The sequence below is a fragment of the Vombatus ursinus genome, unplaced genomic scaffold (assembly GCF_900497805.2).
Source record: "Vombatus ursinus unplaced genomic scaffold, bare-nosed wombat genome assembly UNPS02008996.1, whole genome shotgun sequence".
In the NCBI taxonomy this organism is placed as follows: Eukaryota; Metazoa; Chordata; class Mammalia; order Diprotodontia; family Vombatidae; genus Vombatus; species Vombatus ursinus.
Window position 1 is genome coordinate 3,673,769 of NW_020948774.1, and position 18,155 is coordinate 3,691,923.

Here is an 18,155-nt window from a genome sequence, read left to right on the forward strand (position 1 = left end):
CAAGCTGTCAATAGTCATATGAAACAATGTTCCAAATCATTAAATTTAGAGAAATACAAAATAAGGCAACTCTGAAGTTCCACCTCACACCTTGGCAAAGAAGCAAATGACAAATGTTGGAAGGGCTTCAGGAAAACAGATATACTAATGAGCTGTTGGAGCTGAGGATTAGTACAGCCATTCTGGAAAGCAATTTGGAACTATGTCCAAAAAGTCAGTAAACTGTTCATGTTCTTTGGCCCAGTGATAACACTACTAATCCCAGAGAGGTAAAAGATACATATGTACAAAATATTTAGAGCAGTTCTTTTTGCACTAGCAAAGAACTCAAATTTAAGAAGGTATCCATCTTGTAGAAAATAGCTAAACAAATCATGGTCTATGAATGTAATGAAATACTACTGCACCAAAGACGTGAGGAAGAAGATAGTTTTAGAGAAATCTGAGATTTGTATGAACTGGTACAGATTTAAATAAGGAGAATCAGAAAAACAAATTATATGATAACAATATTGTAAAGACAAAGCAATTTTGAAAAAAATTAAGAACTCTAATCAACACAATGACCAAACCTGATTCCAAAAGATGAATGACAAAATATCCTACCCACTTCCTGACAGAGAGGTGATGAACTTAGGGTGGCAGATTGAGATATATATTTTTTTAGACATGGTGAATGCAGAAATTTGTTTTGCTTGACTGTATTTATTACAAAAGTTTTATTGATTTTTCCCCCCAGGGGATAAAAGTAAGAAGAAGAGAAAGTTGATTTTTGTTCATTGAAAAAAATTATCCTATCAAACATTTAAAAACCAACTAATTCCAATATTAAATAAATTATTTGGAATAATAGACAAAAAAGGAGTCCTACCAAACTCCTTTTATAAAGCAAATATGATACTGATACCTTAACCAGGAAAAGTAAAAACAGAGAAAGAAAATTATAGACCAATTTCATCAATGAATATGGATGCAAAAATCTTAAATAAAATACTAGCTAAAAGATTACAACAATATATTACAAAGATTATACATTATGACCAAGCAGGATTCATACAAGGAATGCAGGGATGGTTTAACATAATTGATTATATCAATAATAAAAGTAACAAAAATCATATAATAATATCAATAGATGCAGAAAAGGCATTTGATAAAATACAACACTCATTTCTATTAAAAAACATTTGAAAGTTTAGGCATAAATGGACTTTTCCTTGAATTGATAAGAAGCATTTACCTAAAACCATCAGCAAGCATTATTTATAGTGGGGATAAGATAGAAGCCTTCCCAGTAAGATATGGTATGAAACAAGGGTGCCAACTGTCACCAATATCATTCAATGTTGTATTGGAAATCCCAACAATAGCAATAAGAGAAGAAAAAGAAATATAAGGAATAGAAAAGGGAATGACATAATAAAACTATTTCTTTTTGCAGATGATAGGATGATATACTTGAAAAATCCTAAAGACTCAACTAAAAAGTTAATTGAAATAATTAATAAGTTTAGCAGAGTAGCAGGATATAAAGTAAACCCACATAAACCATCAATATTCCTATATGTCACCAACAGGATCCTACAGAAAGAGATAGCTAGATATACCTCATTTAAAATAACTCTAGATAATATAAAATACCTGGGAATATACCTACCAAAACAAACTCAGGATCTATATGAACAAAAAACTTTGTTACATAGAAAAATAAAAAAAGAACATAAAAAACTTTGTGCAGAGATAAAATCAGATTAAAATTAATGGAGAAATATTAATTGTTTATCGGTAGGCAGTGCCAATGTAATAAAAATGACAATTTTACCAATATTAATCTATATATTCAATGCCATCCCAATTAAATTATCAAAAACATTACTTTACAGAGCTAGAAAAAATAATAACAAAATTGATTTGGAAGAACAAAAGGTACAGAATATCAAAGGAACTAATGGGAAAAAAAATGTAAAAGAAGGAGGTTTAGCAGTACCAGATCTTAAGCTATAAGGTAGTAATTGTCAAAACTATCTGGTACTGGCTAAGAAATAGAAAGGTAGATCAATGGTACAGAGCAGACAATCAACTGCAGCAAATGAACATAGTAACCCAGTATTTGACAAGTGTAAAGACTTTAGTTTTAGGGTTAAGAATTCTTTATTTCATAAAAATTGTTGGGAAAGCTTGAAAGCAGTCTGGAAGAAATTGGGCATAGACCAATATCTTATACCATTTACCAAAATGGGTACATGACCTAGATATAAAAGGAAATATTACAAGAAAATTTGAAGAACATGGAACATATTACCTATCAGACATATGTATAGGTGAACAATTTATGAACAAGCAAGAGACAGAGTGTTGTGAGATATAAAATGGATAATTTTGATGACATTAAATTAGTTTTTATAAAAATAAAACAAATGTAGCAAGATCAGAAATAAAGCAAAAAACTGGGGGAAAAATTTATAGACAGTTCTCAGAAAAAAGTTCTTAAATCTCAGATATATAAAGAACTTTGTCAAATCTATAAGAATGCGAGTCATCCCACAATTGGTAAATGGTCAAAGAATATGAGCAGGCAGTTTTCTGATGAAGAAATCAAAACAATTTTTAGTCATATGAAAAAGATTCTCTAAGTCATTATTGATTAGAGATATTCAAATTGAAACAACCTTGAGATATCATTTACACCTATCAGATTGGCTAAAATGATAAAAGGAGAAGGTGACAAATGTTGCTGAGGATGTAGAAAAATTGGGACCTTAATTCATTGGTAGATCTGTAAGCTGATCCAACCATATTGGACAGAAATTTGAAAATACACCCAAAGAGTTATTAAACTGCCTATGCCCTCTGACCCAGCAATACCACTATTAGGTCTGTTTCCCAAGATAATTAGGGAAAACGGAAAAGAACCTACATGTTCTAAAATGTTTATAGCAGATCTCTTTGTGGTGGCAAAGAACTGGAAATTGCAGAATGTCTATCAATTGGAGAATGGCTAAACAAATTGTGGTATATGTTTATAATGGAATATTACTCTGCTGTAAGACATGATGATCACACTGATTTTAGAAAAGCATGGAGATCTCTATGTAATTATGAGAAATGAAATAAGCAGAACCAAGAGAACATTATATACAGTAACAGCAGTATCGTTTTAAGAACAACTTTGAGCAACCAAGTCATTCTATTATAAATACCCAAACTATCCGCAAAGATTGAAACAAGATGCTGTTTGAATCCAGAAAAAGAACTGACATTATATATGTGTGTGTATGTACATATATGAATGTGTATGTATACATATACAGATTTATGTCTAAGGGTAGCTATTTCAAAGTTTGGAGAGGGGGATAAAGGAGAAAAAAAGAAAGTCACATGATAACTTTGTTATATATTTGAAAGGAATAGCAAGTTGTACATAATGGATCTGCAATTTCAGGTGCAATTCTGTTTTTCTATCCCACTTTGTTATGAAAATGCTTGTTTTATTTCTTACGTTCAGAAGAAAATGAATTATTTTTTAAAAGTAAAAAATAATTTTTAAAAGAGAGAATTGCCCTTTCATATCTTTTGACCATTTATCTATTGGGGAATAGTTTCTGTTTTTATATATCCATACCAATTACCTAGATATCTTGGAAATGAGACCCTTTCTGAGAAACTTGCTGCAAAGATTTTTTTTCCTAGTTAATTGTTTCCCTTCTAATTTTAAGTATTGATTTCATTAGTGGAAAAGTTGATGGTTTTGTGGGGCAATTATATATCCTGCTACTTTGCTTAGATTTTTTTAAAATTAATTTGAATTGAATCTTTAGGGTACCTGTTTCCTGTTCACTTGTTATACAGCGAAAAAAAAACTTTAATTGGCTTCTGAGTAGGAACTGAAGTGCATGCAAAAGGCTATTTGTGAAATATTGTGTATCAGAGATGATTAATATGTTGGGAGTTTTATTTGAATGCTTTTTTTGTCTTTATTATTCTTGTTACAAGGAACAGCCCTCTGGATCAGGCAGTGGTAGCACTATATTTTTAAAATGAAGGTAATGAGAAAACAAAATATATTAATAAAAACTTTTAAAAGGAAGAAAAAAAGAATCAGATACATGCTCTGTATGTATCTTGTATGTGTTTATTTATATACATGTTGTTTTCCCCATTAGGATGTATACTCCTTGAAAGGAGGAACTATTTTTACTTTTCTATGTATACCAAACTCTCAGCACATTGTCTGACACAAAGTAAGTACTTAATAAATGCTTATTTAAAAATAAAAATATCAGAACAAGAAGAAAATTAAAATTTGGGATTCAGAGAATTTAGACCTAGAAGAGACCTCAGTCATCAACTAGTCCAATTCCCTCTCTAAATGGAGAAACTGAGGCCAGAAAGGTCAAGTAATTTGCCCAAATTCAGGCAGGTAGTGAGTAGCAAGTGACAAATACTGAGTCTAGTTCTCTGATTACAACACTCTTTTCACCAGACCTGCAGAAGCAGGCGCTACACCCTGTTACAATAATTAGCTTGTTTTAAGCCTAGGGGTAAAATATCATAGTCCAAGGTTTCATATGATTCCTTCTTTTATAACTTTAAGGAGTTTATCCTAATTTAGGTAAAGAGTTATAAGCTTAATCACAATTGCTTCTAGCCCCTAGTTAGGAAAATTCCTAACATTTAGGGAAAAGTTTGGCTCTCTTCCTTAGTTTATATTTATTTTTATCTTTAGTTAAGCCCTGGCATCTTTGTAATTGAGTCAAAATTCAGTTTACTTGAAACATGTTGGTAATGAATCAGCAGATTATATTACAGTGTCTATTTATAGACAGGTACCAGGAGGGGAAATTGGAGAAAGAGTAGACCTTCTCTCGAGACTACTTTCATTTCTTGAGTTAACGGGTACACTGGCGGCATTGGCCCTAGTCTTCTGAACTGAGATGCCTATAAGGCCAATTTTCTCCTCAATTTTCTGCCACAATTAGGTCCTACCTTCTCTTTTTTCTTCCATTGGTTGCTGACAAGTTCTTTCTGTCTCAGTTCTGTATGACCCTTCTCTTTTTGCTCTGCTCACCTCTTATGTAGTTTTGTCATAGCTCCTGCCTTTCACACCTGTTCTTTAGGAACTTACCAACTCTCTCACATGATGGCTTTGATTGATTCAAGGAGACATACGATCACTGTTAAAAATTCCTACTTAAAAGTTCCTTTTAAGTGTGATGCGATAATCAGTGGAGCCCCACTGTTGCACAGGCATAAGTTAATGAGAAATTAGGAGACTAAGAATATTAGCGAGAAATTAGAGGTTAAGGAAGTCTTCTGCCAAAGCTATGGATTAGTATAAGATGGTGTTTTAGAGTCCCCAGAGAATCACACTTGGGAAGTCATTCCACTTAAGTGGGAAATACGTTGGTGAGGGAAAAGATCACATGGGTAAGAAGGAACCTGTTGTCTTGGGTGACAAAGGAATCTGAGGGAAGTTTGGTTTGGACCAAGAGTAAAAATAGGATGGAAATAAGAAAATTCTCCTTGCAAACAGTCTGACAGAAAAGGACCAATGCCAGAAAGAGGCTAGACTTGAGTGTCTAGATAGAGAGGCCCAGAACCAAGGAATCTCTAAGACTAATTTCTCACACTGAAAAAAGCTAGAATCTGTGATTACATTTTCTCTATGCTTATTTACCTAATAATTTCTTATAGCAATGATAGTATGGTATAGTAACATTACAAGGGTAATTAATAACCATACCTTACTTCTGATGTGGAGTTATAGGCAAAATAAAAATTGAAGGATTATGTTTCATAAGCCAAAGTCCTAGTAAAAAATCAACAAGACTTCAAGTGATGCCAACTGAACATGACATTAAAACCATCCTGTTGGAGCCACTTGAGTAAGTCAGTACCCAGACCATTTGTTAGGCTTAGACCATGCATACTTCTCTAAAAACAACTATAATTCAGGAAGTAGCGATCAAGAACCCCATGCCCACTTTATTGATCTCCACAAAAAAAAAAAAACTATATGGATGGTCAGATTAGTTTGAGTTTCCCACTTAAATTATTTAATCATTTCTTACTTCTCTGAAATGTGCGGTCAGTGCATGAAAAACTGGTTCAAGGATTTATGGATAAATACTGGATTTTTTTTTGCATTTGTGGCTGCTCAGCAACTCTCACTTGTTTAATAAGGATGAGAGTCAGCATACTGGACAATTTTCCAGTTAGGAAGACCTGGGTTCAAGTTCTGCCTCTGACAGGTTCACAGGGGCCTCCTGGCATCCCTGGCAACCCTCAAGACAGGACTTCTTATCCAGGATTTATGAACTCATTTTGAAAAACATTTTGATAATTGTATTTTAATGTAACTGGTTTCCTTTGTAATCCTCTATATTTTACTTTATGAGAAGGGGTACATAGATTCCACCTGACTTCTAAAGGGGTTCATGACACAAAAAAGGTTCAGAATCCTTTTTCTAAGACTTTAAGTTATAGACAATATATTGTTTCCTGTGAAAATAGATTTTATATTAAAAAAAAAACCAAAGAAAATAGAGATAATCGCCTTTTTTCTGTTTTCTCTCCCAGGTACAATAGGAAATCTACATTCTCTATTGTTGGAAGACAAAGTAGTGTAGTAGAAAGCTCACTAGATTTGGAGTCAGATCTCATCTCAAAACCTGACTCTAACCTTTACTAGTTGTGTGACTACAGAAAAGTCATTTTATATCGCAACTTTGGTTTCCTCAGCTTTACAATCCAAATCACATCTCTCACTCTACTTGTATCAATCAGTTGTTGTGAGAAATATATATATATATATGTATGTATATATACATAGAGAGAGAGCACTATATAAATATGAATTATTATTGTTAGGCTTTGGGAAAGATTGTTTAAGGAGATTGTATAATCTCCTCTAAGAGCTTGAAGAACAAGTAAATGACTATCAGAAATTGAATTGAACTGAGTCCCCGTTCTACCACTTAATAGCCATATGATTGTGGACAAGTCACTTAACCTATCAATAAGCCTTAGTTTTTCATCTGTAAAATGGAGACTCTAATATGTAAGGGAGAAAGATTTGGTATCTTCCTCCTTCCTCCATGCTCAGTTGACGTAGCCACAGGATATAATCATAGATAATAGGACTTTATATCTTATTATGATTGAATTGGAAGAGAGTTATATTGGACAATTATTGGCCACGTGCTCAGGTGACTTTAAAAAAGTCTGGTCAGTCTAGTCAATATAAGTCAGTTAGATAGACATAGTGAAGCAGAATCTAGAAGTCAGAGAAGAACCCAGTTCTTCACCTCTTGGAAAAAGAGAGAGGAATGCATTTTTTTTTCTCCTAGCTTACCCTCTGCTGTGGCATCTAATGACAGAACTACTTACTCCAAGGGAGATACTCCATACAGCAGTTTGAGAATCAGTTAAAAAGAGCTTAAGGCACAGTTGAGGGAACAGAGATGCACATTCCAAACAGACAGATAAAAAATGGCAATCATTCTAGGCAGGAAATAGCTTCAAGGAGAGTGACCTCTGGCAGCAAAGAAGAGAGTCAGCTGTGGACCCAAGAAAGAGTTAGCCCTGGCAATAGAAAGTTTTGTGATGACACTATCAGTAAAGAAAGAACATTGCAACCTGATGTTATGGAGTTGTCAGTTGCTTTGGTCACTTGGGTTCCCTAGATAAATGTCTCACTACCATTGTATTCTCAGTTTGTGCCTACTATTCCTATGGACACTGTGTATGTGGGAGAGTCAGATTTATGTCAGGAAATGTTTTGTTACTATGCCACCTTAGTAAATGTCTTTGATAAGACTCAATTGTGTCTGCTAGCTGACTGCTAATGGGAAGCAAACTAGTAGGAGGATAATGTGCCATAGTATTAGGAGTAGGTACTCACAGGGTACCCTTTGAACCTCAAGGTAGTAGCCACCCAATGAAGAGTAGCTCCAGAAAGGGATGTTACAAGTTAATGTACTACAAATTTAGGGGCAGCTTGGTGGTGCTGTGGATAGAACACTGGGCCTGGAGTCAGAAAGACCTGACTTCAAATTCTGCCTCAGATGCTTACTACCTGTGTGACTCAGAGCAAGTCACTTAACCTCTGTTTGCCTCAGTTTCTTAATCTGTAAAATGGGGATAAAAAGAGCACCTACCTCTCAGGGTCATTGTGAGTATCAAATAATATTTGGAAAGCACAGTTCCTCACTAATATAGGGTGATATAAGAAACAGAAAATATCAATAAAAACTTATTTTTTAAAAATGCATTTAAACCCTCCTCAAGACTTACTTGGTTCCAGGGACTAAGATTTGAGCCATTGACAAGGCTTCCAGGTCACCCAAAGGCATAAAAGAAGATAGCCCATAAGGATACTGTGCCCTTCACACTTACCAGAATGCTCCCTTGCCCTGTGAGTCCACACCCTGCCTTTCTGTGTTTAGATCTGTTTCCATATGGAGACAAGGGAGAATACTGGAACCTGTACTTTATCCTTGCTGAAAATTCTTCCATGCTATTGCTCCCCTCTGTTGGCCTGTCATCATTACACTAATTAATTATGGTGATTTTGGTGGTGAAAGAAAGATAAGCAGAAGCAGATATGGCAAATAGGTAATCCACAGCACCTTCTGCTTCCCTATGGAATCTACTGATCTACTAACCAATTATTTTTGTTTGAAAAGCACTGTATCAGAAAAAGCAATGTTGTTATGAATCAATACACATATAACCCCAATTCAATAAACTCCAGTGGCTCCCTATTACTTCCAGCATCAAATATGCTCTTCTATTTGACCTGTCCCCTTCCTACCTTTCCAGTCTTCTTACTCTTTACTCTCTTCTCCATATCCAGCATTTAGACTGATCTGTTTCACACAGGACACTCCTCCTATCTTAGTACCTTGGTAATTGCTGTTCCCCAAACCTGCAATACATATTCTCCTCACCTCCACCTATTGAATTTCCTGGTTTTTATCAAGAATGAGGTCAAATCCTACTTTCTGCAGAGGCCTTTCCATTCACCCCAGCTGCTAATATCTTCCCCTCTGAGATTACCTTCCATCTACTCTTAATAGACCTTATAAATATCTAATTGTTTGCATATTGTCTTCCCTACTAAAATATGAGCTACTTGGGGAAAGGGTCTGTTCGGTGCTTGACACAATGCTAGGAACAGAGTAAAAACTTAATATATGCTTCTTAACTGATTGTGATTGACCTATGCCTTGGGCAAGTCACAGTCTCTCTGAACCTCAGTTTCCTCATCTATCAAATGAGAATTGGACAAGATGATATATAAGTGCCCTGGCAGTTCTAAATCTTATAATGCTGTTTAGGAGAAAAGGGAAATAAATTTTCTGGAAAACATTCCCTCCTTCCTGACCCCATGTAGTTTGTCCAAGGGTCCTGAATCCTTGAAAGGCACTCACCTGGCAGCAGTTCAGATTAGTCTAAGCAGCAGCTCCTTGCAGAGGGATGTAGTACAATGTCCTACTAGAACAGCAGAGGCTGCTCTCTCCCCAGTGAGGGAATGGAAGTAGCTTCGTAACTGGAGCTGTTGATTTTTTCCCCGACAAGCTGCTCAGTGCAAGATGGTAGTGGGAAAACAAATGCTAGAGCACCAGGTAAGTTGTTGGAATCTTCTGTGATACTGTGATGAACTGACACAGATATTTCAGTTCTTGGGACTTTCTCCAAGTTTCAAAGTCCAATAGCCATAGAACTTTAAAGCACAGGGAAAAAAAACTCTAACCAGGAAATGAGTTGAAAAATCTTTAGATTCACTGAAATTTCCTTGGATGTTATGACTACAGAAATATCAGATGAACTTTCTTTAAAACTTTTTAGGAAAGTTGTGAATTATGGGGTACAATTAGCAATTGAAGGGTCAACAGTCTTCTGGTATCTTGGTATTACTTCCTTGAGTGTCAGATTCCCCATCAATAAAATTCTTCACCTAGAGATGATATAAGTTCCTTTCTAGCTTCTAAATTTTATTAATATACAATTATTCAACTGAGGGACTAAACCATGGAGTCAGCAATATGGCACACTGAAGACACAAGAAACATGCTAGTACCTGATCCAGCAGAGGGAGAGAAAGCAAGAAATAGGAAGAGATTGAAAGCTGTTAAGAGTTTTTGAAGTGTGAAATCTATTTATGGCAATTTTTGCATCAGGAGATTGCTGACTAATGATCACTTCTGATTGCATACATGGGAGGCAGGGTAATTTGACAGGGTGGAAAGAGGCTGCAATCTTTCCCTTAGAAAATAGTATATGAAGTTTGCTATGGCCAGAAAATTCACCTCACAGCTAATCTGAGGCTGAGCCTCTCCACACTTAGCTCAGCTGGTCCTCAGGTAACATATATAAGTCACACAGATACACACTCTATCAATATGTTTATATTATAAAAGTTGCATCACAAATACATAATAACTTCTTTGATATTGTTCTGATTCTCTTCCTTCTCAGTCTCCCTTGTAGCAGCATCTCTCTCTCTTTCTCTCTCTCTCCAGGGGTAAACTCCAAGGCCCTGTCCTACCCTCCTCTTCTTTCCATACTCTCTCTTAGTCATCTTACCAGATCCTATGTGTCCAATTATCATCTTTATGTAGATGACTATAAAACTTAAATATCCAACAGGCCCTCAGCTCTCTCCTGAATTCTTGGCCCACATATGTTCAACTACCTGCTTGACATTTCTACCAGGATGCCCCATAGGCATCTCAAACTCAATTATCATTGAACTCATTGTCTTTCTTTCTAAACCCATCAGGCCTAGTAACTTCGCTCTTTCTACAGAGGAAACCATCATTGTTCCCAATTATTCAGGTTTCTAACCTCATCTAGACTCTCACTCATTTCTCATATCCAATCAATTGCTAAGTCCTATCAGTTTCACTTCCTCAGCAATGCTCACATCCATTCCCTTCTCTCCACTCACATAGCCACCATCTTAATTCAGGCCCTCCTCATCTCTTATTCTGGATTACTTCAACAGCTCCCTAATTAGTCTTCTTGAATCCAGTCTCTCTTCTCTTCAATCTATCCTCTACACCAGTATCTGCCAAACTTTTTGATTGCTCACCCCTATCAGTAAAAAGAGTTCATGCAGGCATCTCTAGCATATACATATTTACTTTTTATAAATTTAAGCTATATTTATTTATTTATAAATTATGGCTAGTATTTATGTAATGATTATTAAGATTATAAAATATAAATTTTAAAAGGCAAAGATGGGGCAGCTAGGTGGCGCAGTGCGTAGAGCACCAGCCCTGGATTCAGGAGGATCTGAGTTCAAATCTGGCCTCAGACACATAACACTTACTAGCTGTGTGACCCTGGGCAAGTCACTTAACCCCATTGCCTAGCCAAAATTAAAAAATAAATAAATAAATAAATAAAATGCAAAGATGAAATATTTTAAATGATGTTTAGAAGTGATACAATGCATTGGATATGCTTCATGAGTTTTTAAAATCTTGGCTTAATATTTTACGCAACATGGAAATTTGGAGATTTGGTTCCAAGTTCATTTTAGTTGCTTGATTTTAATGACTATCATAACTTAAAAAGTTGTGGTACATGAATGCAATGGAATATTACTTTGCTGTGAGAAACAACAAATATGATAAACACAGAGAAGCATGGAAAGATTTACATGAACTGATGCAAAGTGAAGTAAGAAAAGCCAGGAAAATAATACACACAGTTACTGCAACAATGTAAATTGAATGAATAACCACAAAAGTGAATGTTGCAAAAGTATAAAGAACAAGCTTGGATCCTAAGAAGAGATATGAGAAATGTTTCTGCTGGGTTTTTCAGCTGAACTGTTGGGGCCTGCTCCTCTCCACAGCCCTACTCTTAATTGCCAGGGCTAATTACTTAGTCAAAAGTCAGTCAACAAGCTGACCACATGCCAGACACTATGCTAAGCCTTGGGGATACAAAGAAAGGAAAATTATGTTCCTCGACCTCAAGGAGCTCAATTCCAATGGGAGTCAGACAACATGGAAAAATTGTACATTCAAAATATATTCAGTGTGAATAGAAGGTAATCTCAGAGGGAAGATATTAACTGCTGAGATGAGAAGGGAAAACATTTCAAGCATGGAGGAGCCAGTGAAATGGTACACATGGAGAGTCACATTTGAGGAGTGGCAAGAAGGTGCTGAATTGTAGAGTAATGGTGAGGAACAAAGTAAAAGAAGACCGGAAAGGGAGGAAAGGGAGAGATTGTGAATAGCTTTAAATGTCAGGCAAATGATTTTATATTTAATACTGGAAATAATAAGGGAGTCACTGGAGTTTATTGAGTGATGTGTTTGGGAGGGGGTGACTTGGTCAGACCCATAGTTTAGTACAATCACTTTGGCAGCTGAGTGAATAGTGGATTAGAATGGGGAGAGATCTGAGACAGGGAGATCAACCAAAATGCAGTAGCAATAGCCTGGGTATGAAGTGATGAACATCTGAACAAGGATGGTAGCTGTGTCTGTGGAGTTCAGGGGCATATAATGGAGATATCATAAAGGTAGAAATGACAAGTCATCAACATATCAGATATATGGAGTAAATGCCAGTGAAGTGTTGAATATGATACTGAATTTGCAAGCCTGGGTGACTGGAAAAATCATGGTGCCCTTGATGGTAATAGAAAAGTTGAGAAAGGGAAGGGTCTAGTGTTGGTAAAGAAAGGGAAGCAAAGATAATGATTTCTTCTTTAGACATTTTGAATCTATAGAACATCTGGTTCAAGATGTCCAAAAAGTAGTTAGTGATGTGAGACTGGAGCTCAGGATAGAGGGTAACAAATACAGGACAGAGATAGATGGTTCAAGTAGAGGTTTTTTTGATGATGGGGGATGCATGGGCATGTTTGTAGACATCAGGAGAGTAGCCAGTAAAAGAGAAGAGATTGAAGATTAATGAGAGAATGGGGATGGTGAAGATGGAATGGAATTGGCACAAAGAGGGGTGTGCCTTTGCACGGGAGAAGGACCATCTCTTCATGTAACACAGGGAGAAGATAGTGAGGAAAGGTATCTGAATCATATAAGATGAAGAGGAAGGGAGGAAAAAAGAGTTAGTGAATGGTCTCAATATTTTCATTGTAATATGAGGCATGATTCTCACTTGAGAGGGTGAGGGAAGGGTTACCATGGAAGGTTTGAGAAGAAGGAATAAAAGGTGTGGAAAAGCCTCTATAGTAAGTGAGATAATAAATCTATTGGGAGGTATAAAAGGACTGCCTCACTGCAGTGAGGGCCCAGTTGAGATTATGTAACATAATTTTAGTGGATCCAATCAGCACAGTTTTATGATTTTCTCTAGCTTTGTTCATCAGTACAAAGATAAGAGTGAAAGCAGGATATGTTGGCAATAATCCAAAACTGGGGTTAGCAGGGCAAGATTATTGATGGGATAAGGGAGGCAAAGGACTAGAGAGAAGATAGTTTAACTGCTTCACCAAGGTGTCAAGATGGGGAAAGGAATGGAGGGAAGCCAGAGCCAGGGTCATGGCCTCGGGAAGAACTGAAGAGTGGAAGAATTAGAAGCCATGGTAAGGATGAAGAATGGGGGAGAATCATAAACCAAAGGAAGAATGGAACGAATAAAAATTATGATCAGATAAAAGAATTTCAGAGTTTATGAACATGGAAGTAGAGCACTTCTGGGTGATGGCAAGAGCCAGGATATTATCATTTCTACGTGTAGTTGAAGTGGAATGGAGGAGAAGATTGTGGAAAGTAGGTAAGATAAGGAACTGGAAAGTTAGGGTATTTATGGGAGAATCAGTATGTATGTTGAAGCCCTGTAGTATGAAGACAGGAGTTGAGAAGGAGAGAAAAACTATAAGCCAGGCACTGAACTCATTGAGGAAGGAAGGAGGGTTTCCTTGTGGATACAGCTACCAGAATCTTGATTGGGTGATAAATATGGATTGATAAACCTCAAGGGAAGAAAGATTACTGAATGATGGTGGTAGAGGCAGAACCAGTGGAGAGTAAGGATTATTTAAATTCCCTAAATCAGGGTATGAGTGAAGGTGCAACTAGTGCTGGAAAGGGTGACCACAGGAAGCTAGGTAATCAGGAGGGAGCAAGTCTCAGAGAGTACAAGAAGACGGAAGGAGTGAGAAAGGACAACATGAAAGCAAGTTTGTTATCTATTGAGCAGGCTTTGTAGAGAGCACAGTGGAAGGAGTTGTTAGATATTGCATGGAGCATTGTGGGTTAAGAATGGGCTGGAGATAGAAACAAGACCAGAGAGTGAGGGGGAGGAACAGAGAATGGCATTTGTACAATGACAGCAGGTGATTCAGAATTACTGGGATGGGAAGGTATGAGAATGAGAAAGAGTTCAGACAGGTTGTCATTGTGCCCAGGGGTCCAGGCTACAGGATGAACTGAGAGTGGAGAGTGAACAGTAAGGCTGAGTCTTCTCATAATGTGGAGGTTTCGGGGCTGCTAGGTGGCGCAGTGGATAGAGCACTGGCCCTGAAGTCAGGAGGACCTGAGTTCAAATTTGGCCTCAGACACATAATACTTCCTAGCTGGTGATTCTGGGCAGGTCACTTAACCCCAATTGCCTCACTAAAAAAAATAATAATAATAATGTGGAGGTTACAGGCAGAGACTCACCAGTCACTGAGTTGGCTTCAGTATGGAGTCTTTCCAGGGCCCTGGAAGTGGGTATGTCACTGAAAAAGGGGGAGGAGGTGGTAAGTCAAACAAGGGGTGTGCTATAACTGTAGTACGCTAGCATGCTTGGAAAGTTGATGAAATAGCTCATCCAGATAAGATCCTCACAACTGTGAAGGGGAGTGATAGGGTCAGATCTGTAATACCATTATAATAATTAGCTTATTTTTAAGCCTAACAGTAATATAATAGCATCTAAGGTCCGTGGCTATCTACTCTGTTGTATTAGCAATTTTTTTTTCAGATTAAAAGTTAGAAGTACACTCAGAATCACTCCAAGCTTTCAGCTAGGAAAATTCCTAACTGAATTCCTAACTGAATTCCTAACCTGACTCATAATACCCTCTTAACAACCCCAGCACTCAGAACTATGTTCCCTCTACTCACACACTACAAACAAAAGAGGATCTTGTCTCCTTTGTTGTCTCCTTTCCCAGGACACAAACTTGTCAATCCTCCTAGAGGAGGATATTTCCTCACTCAGAGACACTGCTACCTCCCTGTCCTTAAGAAATATTCCTCCATACCCCCACCATAATTCTCTCCTAATCCCCACCATTCCCCCACGACCTTCGGATGTACTACCTGTTGTTAAAGGCACAGGTTCTGGACATTTGTTTTCCTCTTTGTACTGAAGAGACGAACATGAATGAGACCTGGGACGAGAGTGTTGCCCAGACAGCTGTGGAAAAGCAGGTTTGACAAGCATATCAGCTTTGTTTCCAGGAAAGCCAGGGCAGAGGCTCTCCTGACAGAACCCCAAAACACTGCACAGGTTGTCTTGTCCATGGGCCATGGGAGCTTGTTTGGGAGCTGCTAACTGAGGACAATCGTATGAAGGGAACAGTGCAAATCGTTGGCACGCTAGTACCTGAACAACTGTGAGACTGTTAACAGATCCATTTGGAGCTGTCTTCCAGATGTTAATGAAACTGGAATAAACTCTGAGGTCCTTCTGAGGTCAAAATCAAACATGGGAAGAATATAAACACCTCTGTTTGATCCAGTTAAAATAAATCAGGCAGTTAGGAGTTAAGTGATATTGAATAAAACATTGGTGTTTTTCCCACCCAGTCTAGAAGAGAAGGGGATTTATATCAGGTTCCCATTTCACAGTAAAATCGGGAAGCATCAGAGAGAAAATTAAGCTGATCCCAGCTCCCACAAGGCAATGGACCAAGAAATTAATCAAATGATATTCTCTATATCCCCAAATCTTTGGGCTAACCAAGAATCCACTTTCTTCAGCTGCTCTGGGCCTAAAGCCAGACTCTTGAATCAGCAAGGCAAGACAGGAAGGGTGAAATGAGTAAATCAAAGTAAATCAGTGTATCAGTCAAAAGCTGGGGAAGCCTGAGAACCAGATGAACAGATGATGAAGCTTAGACCCAACATATCTTGGCCACTCAGGTTATCATCCCACCCAAGGTACTGTTCCTAAAGTCAAAAAGAAGTGGGAAGTTGAGGGAAAATAGAACAGAGGTAACACATAATTAAGCAACTAAAGTTAATTTGAAGGAAAGATTCAGGATTCTCCACTAGTTTGGAGAAACTGGAAAAGGCTTGATTCAAATGTTGGGGAAAAGTTGTACTGTCCTCAGTGAGGGGGAGCAATGGAGGGTTTCTGTGAGTATAGCTGACTAATGAAGTCACATGCAAGTCAATTCAATTCCACAAGCACTTATTGAACGCTTATTAGAAATGTTCCAATGCTAAGCATTGGAAATACAAAGACAGAAACAAAATAGTACCTACCCTCAAGGAGCATACATTACACTTGGGAGAAACATGTACACAGATAAGTAAATTTACACACACACACACACACACACACACACACACACATATTCACAGCTCATGGCTCATAGTTGCCCAATATTAGATCATAGGGACTGACTCAATGATGGTCATTTTCTCCCTTTGGCTCGTTGTCCCCACTTGGAGTTACTATAGAAAAATCTCCAGTATACAAATGGTAGAATTCATATCTCAGTGTCTCTAGATGTGGGTAGCAAGGTCCCCAGATCCTGTACAAGCATTTAAGGTAGTGAATGCAAATTGGGTTTGGGACAACCTTTATTTCATCTCACAGAAAATTATAATAATGGAGATGTCTCAACATCCTTTTTTGGTGTGGCAGGTGAAAAATGAATGAGGAAACTGAGCTTCTGAGCATTTCGATTTATTAAGCAATGCATGCCAATTGGTCAACAAACCAGGACCAGACCTCCTCAGCTTAGGTCTGGACTTCAAATACAGGGGGAGAAAGATTTTTATACATTAAAAACAATTAATCAAATAAGACCAATTAATTAAAAGGAAATAATACACCATTAGGTAATTTGATTTCTAATTGGAGGAAAGATTAGGGACTTTCCAAGTTGGGAGTAGGAGAGCAAATAGGTGCAATTCCCTGAAATCAGAAAAAGAGATGTCCCATTCCCCCCACATATCTGTATACAATCAAAGGAACATGGAAATGATAACCAATTAATCCATATGAGGCCAGTTTTCAAATAAGATATATGGGTTGCTTGAGATATATAATTGTGAGAAAACTCCTTGCATCAATCTTTGGGTCTGACTGGGTTTCTGGTCAGCATAGCTTAGGTCCTTAGTTAAGGGTCTCTAAGCAGCAGGTAGAGGTGGTCCAGCATCCCAACATGCCAGGCTAGATTCAAAAATTATAATAAGGTTTTCTCCCAATTCCCACAATTGAATAAAGATTTCTCACTAGACAGAAGTTGGACTAAACCCATAATTGAATAGAAAGGGAACTGAGCTAGCTCCAGAATTGAGTCATAATATGGAGTCAGTGTGGTTCACTCAATTCCCATAATTAACCACTTGCTGTCCTAATGCTCTCAATCTCCTCACTGGAAACTCAGAATAGATTCTTAACTACTGATCTGGAAGACTGAGAAAGAGGTTTCTCAGGGCAACATGGTTAGCATGGCAGCTGTGATATGTAACAAGGATAAAGAGTATGTAAGAAGGCCATAAAAGTTATTGCCACTCTCCATTTCTAGCCCATATTGAAGTTCTTTCTCTACAATTAAAAAAATTTTTTCCTCTCTTTTGTTTTTATGTCACCTTCATTTACAAGTAAAACCCCCTCTTCCTTACCCAGAGCACCATTCCTTGTTTTTTTTTGTAAAAAAAAATATTGACTTCTTTTTTTTAATCACCATAATTTATCCTAGTAACCTTCCCCTTCTCTTCCAAAAGGGGATTTTAATTTTTTTATTTAATAACCTTGTTATTGTATCTTTATGTAATATTATAGGAAAATTTATTGCTTTATTTATTATTTTAATACTTTTAATAATTTTTAAAAAGAGGGGGAAAATCAGCATAGTTGATCAGTACATTGCAAAAATATGAAAATATGTGCAATATGCAACCACTTGTGAACCTCCCACCTCTGCAAAGAGT

General features: G+C 37.1%; 1 protein-coding gene across 2 annotated transcripts in view; it reads right to left on the bottom strand.

The window, feature by feature from the left end:
* Nucleotides 1-15,393, bottom strand: part of CARD14 (caspase recruitment domain family member 14) — a 71,573-nt gene extending 56,180 nt beyond the window's left edge. For both annotated transcript variants that reach the window (XM_027850171.1, XM_027850169.1), the window contains exons 1-2: nucleotides 15,306-15,393; nucleotides 14,661-14,719 (exon numbers count right to left, since the gene is read on the bottom strand). The gene's annotated coding sequence lies outside the window, so the exon portion shown is untranslated. The remainder of the gene's footprint in view (nucleotides 1-14,660; nucleotides 14,720-15,305) is intronic.
* Between the last annotated feature and the right edge of the window lie 2,762 nt (nucleotides 15,394-18,155).